Consider the following 6,940-nt stretch of genomic DNA (forward strand, 5'->3'; position numbering starts at 1 on the left):
CTAAGCAGTTTTCATCTCCTGTGATATTTCTAAATAATTCAGAAACTAATTTCTGTTTTCTTTTTCTCATTAAAGTTTGTCTCTTTTAAATGCAGAAAATTTAAGTGACCTGTGGCTTAGTTTGTTTCTATATTGCCCAGATGGCACAAACACATAAAGTAGCCAGATAGAATTTGCAGACATATATATCCCCTATAGCTTCATCTTTTCTGTGTTAGTGTCTTTCCTCTCCAACTATTTAGGAACAGACAACACAAAATAATAAAAGAATATAGTCTTTTTCAATCTGCCTCTACATCTAAACGCTACAGTCTCCCTCATGCTAGTCATAGCAAGGTATTCTGACATGTCTCCATTTCCTCATTTTCCATAAACTCCGAAAAATTAGAAATCTAGCTTCAGCCTCTATTCTAAATCCATTAAAACTTATCTTGCAGATAATATCTACAGTTGTCTTTTGGTATTTATTATCTTATTTGACCTCTGTGTAGAGGGGGGTGATATGGACCATTCTCATTCCTCTATGGAAATGATACCTGAGGATGAGTTGTAATTTCAAAAGATAGAGATAAAGTACACCTTGAGATAGCAAAATAATATAGATTCATGAACACTTGAAGAAACATTGAGTTTTCTGCCCTGTTAATTGCATTCTTCACAGCTCATAGTGTGTAAATTACTTTACCCTTGACTTTTGGTTTCCTTGAAGTCATTTCTCAAATATATTCCCTTTTCACCTCAACCCATATCTCTGCTTTTGTTTTTTTTCTTTTCTTTTTTTTTTTTTAATTTATCAGAGCTTTTGTAAAGGATTTGCCATTGACTAAGCAATATGACTTTTGTAGAGTAACAACATCTCAATGCCCCAGTTTCTTCAATATATTTCTCAAGTATATTCCCTTTTCACCTCAACCCATATCTCTGCTTTTTTTTTCTTTTTTTTTTTTAATTTATCAGAGCTTTTGTAAAGGATTTGCCATTGACTAAGCAATATGACTTTTGCAGAGTAACAACATCTCGATGCCCCAGTTTCCTCAATATATTTCTCAAATACATTCTCTTTTCACCTCAACCCATATCTCTGCTTTTGTTTTTTTCTTTTCTTTTTTTTTTTTTTTTTAATTTATCGGAGCTTTTGTAAAGGATTTGCCATTGACTAAGCAATATGACTTTTGTAGAGTAACAACATCTCAATGCCCCAGTTTCCTCAACTATAATGTATGGATACTAAATGGCACCTATTTATTGTGTTCTTGCAAGGATTAAGCTTCTTAACACCTGTGAAGTAGTTCAAACAATACATAGACATATTAGCCAGTGGAATGATATAAAGTCCAGAAACAGATTTATAAATATATTATCAGCTGGCTTATTACAAATACAATAGTAAAGTCATGTGCATAAATTTTGACTAGGCTAGTTGGATAACCATATGGAAGCGGGGCGGGGGGCAAAACATAGCCTGATTTGTACACATCTAACACCACAAACACAAAACAATTCCAAACATATCATTCTAAATGTAAAAGGTAAAGCAATAAAGCTTTTAAGAGAACACATAAGGGGCACCTGGGTGGCTCAGTGGGTTAAGTGGCTGACTCTTGATTTTGGCTCATGTCATGGTCTCATGGTTCATGGGTTAAGCCCTGCATCAGGGTCTGCACTGACAGAGTGGATTCTGCTTGGATTCTCTCTCTCCCTCTCTCCCTGCCTCTCCCTCTATCTCTTTCTCTCTCTCTCAGAATACATAAATAAACTTTAAAAATTAAAAATAAATAAAAGAACACACAAGAGGACATCTTGATTACTTAGTTTTTAAACACACACGCAGTGCAACCAAAAAACAAAAAGGCAAATCAAGTATACCAAGATTTAGAAACCAGGTTCATCAACAGTAGACAGGAGGAGAATGAAAAGGCAACTCACAGAGTGTGAAAAGATACCCAAAATACATATATCAAACAAAAAAAACTTGTATCTGGTATGTTTAAATGAATCGTTCAAATCCATAAAACATATAACCCAATAGGAAAAAAAATAGCAAAAAATGTAGACATGCATTTCATAAAGATGATAGCTAAGCAAAAACAGGTGAAATCAATTTATACTGTTGGAAAGTAATGCCTTATTTTGGTGAGGGTAGAGGTGGAGTTAGGTGGTGACAGAAAGGGAAGCCGAGGGGGATTGTGGGGCCTGGTAATGCCCTATCTGAGCCCTGATTAGAAGTGTTCTCATTTTTCAAAAAATGATCAAGCTTTAGATTAATGATATCTTCATATACATATATAAAGTATTTTTTGTTTTTGTTTTGTTAGCATACTTTTTATTGAAGTATAATTAATGTACACTGTTATATTAGTTTCAGGTGGGCATATAATGATTCAACAATTCTATACATTATTCAGGGCTCATCACGATAAGTGTACCATTAATCCCCTTTACCCATATAAAGTATTTTATGTAAAGTCACTGGTACATAGGAAATAGTACACAAGTGTTAGCTACACTGTTATTATTATAATTATCATTACTATTTTTATTTAAGCAATAACCACATTTTCTTATATCTTACAGTGAACATGGCAGACTACTTTTCTGTTTGTTTTAGAAAGTAGTTTTTAGAAGTAAGCTTTTCTTCCAATTCTTTTTCAGGGTAATACTCTCCTGTATGTACCTTATGGTGCAGAATTTTTATAGACCTCATGTTGATTTTTTTTTTCCTGTTTGCTCATCTTTGAACAAAGGAACATCTGCTATACTGAGCTCTTGCCAACAGCAGGGTGTGCCGATTTCACTTGACCCCCACTTACTGTCCACATGAATGTTTGTAGACTTTCCCACATGGATGTAAAACAGAGAACAGGTTGACACGGTTCTTGGTTTACTTTTTAGAGTCTAACGGAGGTTCACATAGTGCCTTTCTATCAAATTGAAGGGCATCCTCTCTTGCTCTGCACTCCATTCTCTTAAACATAAGGAAAAGAATATATGTCCCATATCAAAGGCTTTCCAAAGTGTATTCCTTTGAGGCAAGCTGAAGTGTCCATTCAAAAGGGGCCCTTAAAATTCTATTGTATAGATGGGAATTTTGCACACAGTTTGATTTGAAAAGGAATTAAAGAATATAATACCTAAAAGTTGTTTCAAAAGAAAACATTTATAGATCATATAAATTTCATTTGATCAGTTCCCATGTGTGAACACCTATAATACCTCGCCATCCACCGCCAAACACACCCATGCACGCACTGCTCAGACCACTACTCCAATCATTTCAGAACCATCATTTTGGTGAATGAGTGTGTTTCCAACTTTATACCTTTCATTTTCAGATGCCCAGTAAGCTGTGGCCTTGAAATGGTTATAGTGGGGGAAGTAATGCAGTTGGCAGGGAAGCTCTTGCCTGGACAGATCAAGATAATCTTGTGACGTTAGGCTGGTAGCCACCCCACTTTCCAGTTGGCATAGACCTCAAGCTTCTGAAGTATGGAGAAGAGGCAAGAAGATGAGTGAGGAGGAAGAGAGGGAAAAGAGGACAGAAGAGGAATGACAGCTCTGTTAGTGAATCAAATATCTAGCATGGCTAATATGTATTAATTGGTTGTGTGTGACAGTAGGCTGACTGCCTTATGTAGATTATTATTTTATTTCAATTATTTTTACAAACGCTTTTGAAATAAGTGTGCTAATCTCCATTTTACATAGAACGGAACGGAGAATTAGAACTGATAAGCAATTTGCCCAAGACCATACACCAAGAAAGTATGATTAAACTCCAGACAGTCTGCATCCAAATGCTTATCTTTCCATGTCTGATTGTGACACTTTTAATAGAAAGGTTTAAAAATACATAATAGATGTGCTGGCCTCATAGTATTCTCATCAAATAAAGCAATATTATAATTAATACTGCCATAGTGTGAAGATAGTCACCAAACAGTAAGGCTGTTGGGAAAATGTAGGAAAAATGAATGTAATATGTGAAGGACCATTTCTTACTCATTTTTTAGTTTTAGCACCCTGCATAAGAGTCAACCCATAAGATTACTCAATAAATACTTGTTGAACAAATATACCATTTTATTAAGAGTTTACAAAGTACTCTTACATATTGTATCAAACGATCCTCGCATAAACCCTATGAGGCATGTTCAGAAATGTCTACCCAACCATGAGTTCCTTTTCTTTCAAGTTTTTCCATGCATAAATTTACCTCTCTCAATCTGTCTCTCAACCATTTGAATACTGTCCATAGAATGAGTCACTGTTTTAGTAATTACAAATAAAGCAAATTGCTACACATTTTGTAATGTATTTTAGATGATTCCACCAATAAAAGTCTCAACCAAGTCTAAATGTAAGATGTAAATATAATATGATCCTACACTGTGGGGTTATCACCTTCCATTTCAAATCTGTTCCTCTTTCCATGTTATCGAATTGTGTGACATCAACGATGCTCTTTGCAATACGAAGGCCCTACCTTAATCATTTCTAGACGTGTATCCTGAAATCACCTTTATATACTATTTTTTTTTACCTGTGATTCAATTGTCTAGTCATGTCAATTGTACAACTGCAATAGCTCTGCTGTCTGTCAACATCACTCCATTGTTCATTTAGATCAAGCTTTTGTTACAGCATGCCTGGATAATGGCTTCCTAGCTCACGTTAGAACATTTCTCCCTCTTGCTGCTTAACAGAAGAGTGACTGTATCACTCCTAAATCTTCAATGCCTCAGTGGCCAGACAAGAAAATCTAGACTTCTTTCTTTGACTCTGAAGGCCCTCCACAATCTAGTCCTACCAGTTTCATACCTCATTTCTGTTCACCAAGCACTTTCTCCTTGGTAAAATCTAACTAATTTCATTTACCCCTTGCCATACTATTTCTCAGATGTGAAATTTTGAATACGTCTCATCTTTCTACCTAAAGAATACTTCCTTGCGTGGGGCGCCTGGGTGGCTCAGTTGGTTAAGCGTCCGACTTCCGCTCAGGTCATGATCTCACAGTTTGTGAGTTCAAGCCCCGCGTCAGGCTCTGTGCTGACAGCTCAGAGCCTGGAACGTGCTTCGGATATTGTGTCTCCCTCTCTCTCTGCCCCTCTCCTGCACATGCTCTGTGTCTCTGTCTCAAAAATAAATAAAAAATTTTAAAAAATAAAATAAAGAATCCTTCTTTGGAAATTCATATTTTCATAAGCTCACTCTATTTTAGGGGAGAGTTCAATTGCCACCTATTCCAATGTCACATTTCCCCCTCCTGAATATCTGGACCTTTTTATCTGACCATTTTAAGTTTTGTTAATGACACTTAAAACCTGACAAAATATCTTTAGATCCAAAGGCAGGATCAGTACCAAACACAACTGTGTGTTATCTCTGTCTCTTTTTAAACCACTGAAGACCCCCAGTGTCTTATATTATTATGTGCTCCAATAGACATTACTGAATACATTTTCCATAAATATATCAAAGCATTTGATGGACCTGGTGTTGAATCCTAGTCTTCATATTTGTAGCTGTGCAGCTATGGGTTATTTGTTTAGTCTCTCTGACTGTGTTTCTTCATCAAAAATATGGAAATGGGTGGGGCCCCTAGGTGGCTCATTTGGTTAAGTGTCTGACTTTGGCTCAGGTCATGATCTCACAGCTCATGAGTTCAAGCCCCACGTTGGGCTCTGCGCTGACACCTCAGAGCCTGGAGCTTGCTTCAGATTCTGTGGCTCCCTCTTTCTCTGCCGCCCTTCCCTTGCTCATTCTCTCTCTCTCTCTCTCTCTCTCTCTCTCTCTCTCTCTCAAAAACAAATGAAATATTTAAAAAAAGAACAGAAAAATATGGAAATGGGCAACTGGGTAAAATAAATTATGTATGTATCCACCAAGTCTGACATGCAATAAACACTTAATAACTAGAAATCTTCTAAATCTAAATTTTCAATATAGATTTTAAGATACTGGATTATGTAATAGATCAGAATGTCTTCTCTTCCTCTTGTATATATTGCCTAATAACATGTTTATTGTTTAATAATTAATTTTGAAATTTTTCTCATATTCTAGAATTTGCCCTTCTTAGTCTCTTAGTCCCAGGGGAAAAAAAAAAAAAAAATCAGTCTCTGAAGTTTTCCTCTCTGGCCAATCTGTCCAAAAAGGAAATTCCAGCAAATCTGGGTCTATAATATTTTCCTTCATTTTTTTTTCTTTAATAAAACCGCAAGGACAACTTTTAAGAAGAAAAACCTCAAAAATTTTCTAAGAGGACAAGGGCATCAAAATGGCTGCTGAAAAGTTTCACGTGTGTCTATAAACGTGTGTACATGGCCTTAGCAAGGTTATCACAATGAGTTCTTCACTAAGAAAATGGTATTCCATGGGGTGCCTGGGTGTCTCAGTCGGTTGAGCATCCAACTTCAGCTCAGGTCATGATATCATGGTTCGAGCCCTGCATTGGGCTCTGTGCTGAAAGCTCAGAGCCTGGAGCCTGTTTCAGATTCTGTGTCTCCCTCTCTCTCTGTCCCAACCCACTTGCATTCTGTCTCTGTCTCTCTCAAAAATAAAAATAAAACATTAAAAAGAAAAAGAAAAAAATGGTATTCCAAAGGGATTATGCTCACAAAATATCTGTAAACTCCCTCTAAATAGTGTGACAAATAACTTTGTTGAACTATTAGAATCACAAATTAGTGGTGAGAGGGAATCATTCTGTGATGTGCTTCCTGTGAATTTACAGTTCTGGGAACTGTAAGAAGTTATTGACACCAAAGCTCTTCGTCTTTTCTCGTCAGTCCTTCATGTTCCTCTCTCCAGCCTGTGCAGACTGGAGGCTCTGAAAGCTGTCAGGTCTCAGGAACAAGACTGTAAAGACTATGACTGCATCCATCTCAATTTTGGTTTGGCAAACATCGGAGTTTCAGCATCTATGGTTCTGGGGCCAGCA

This window comes from Panthera uncia, chromosome C2, assembly GCF_023721935.1.
Source record: "Panthera uncia isolate 11264 chromosome C2, Puncia_PCG_1.0, whole genome shotgun sequence".
NCBI lineage: Eukaryota > Metazoa > Chordata > Mammalia > Carnivora > Felidae > Panthera > Panthera uncia.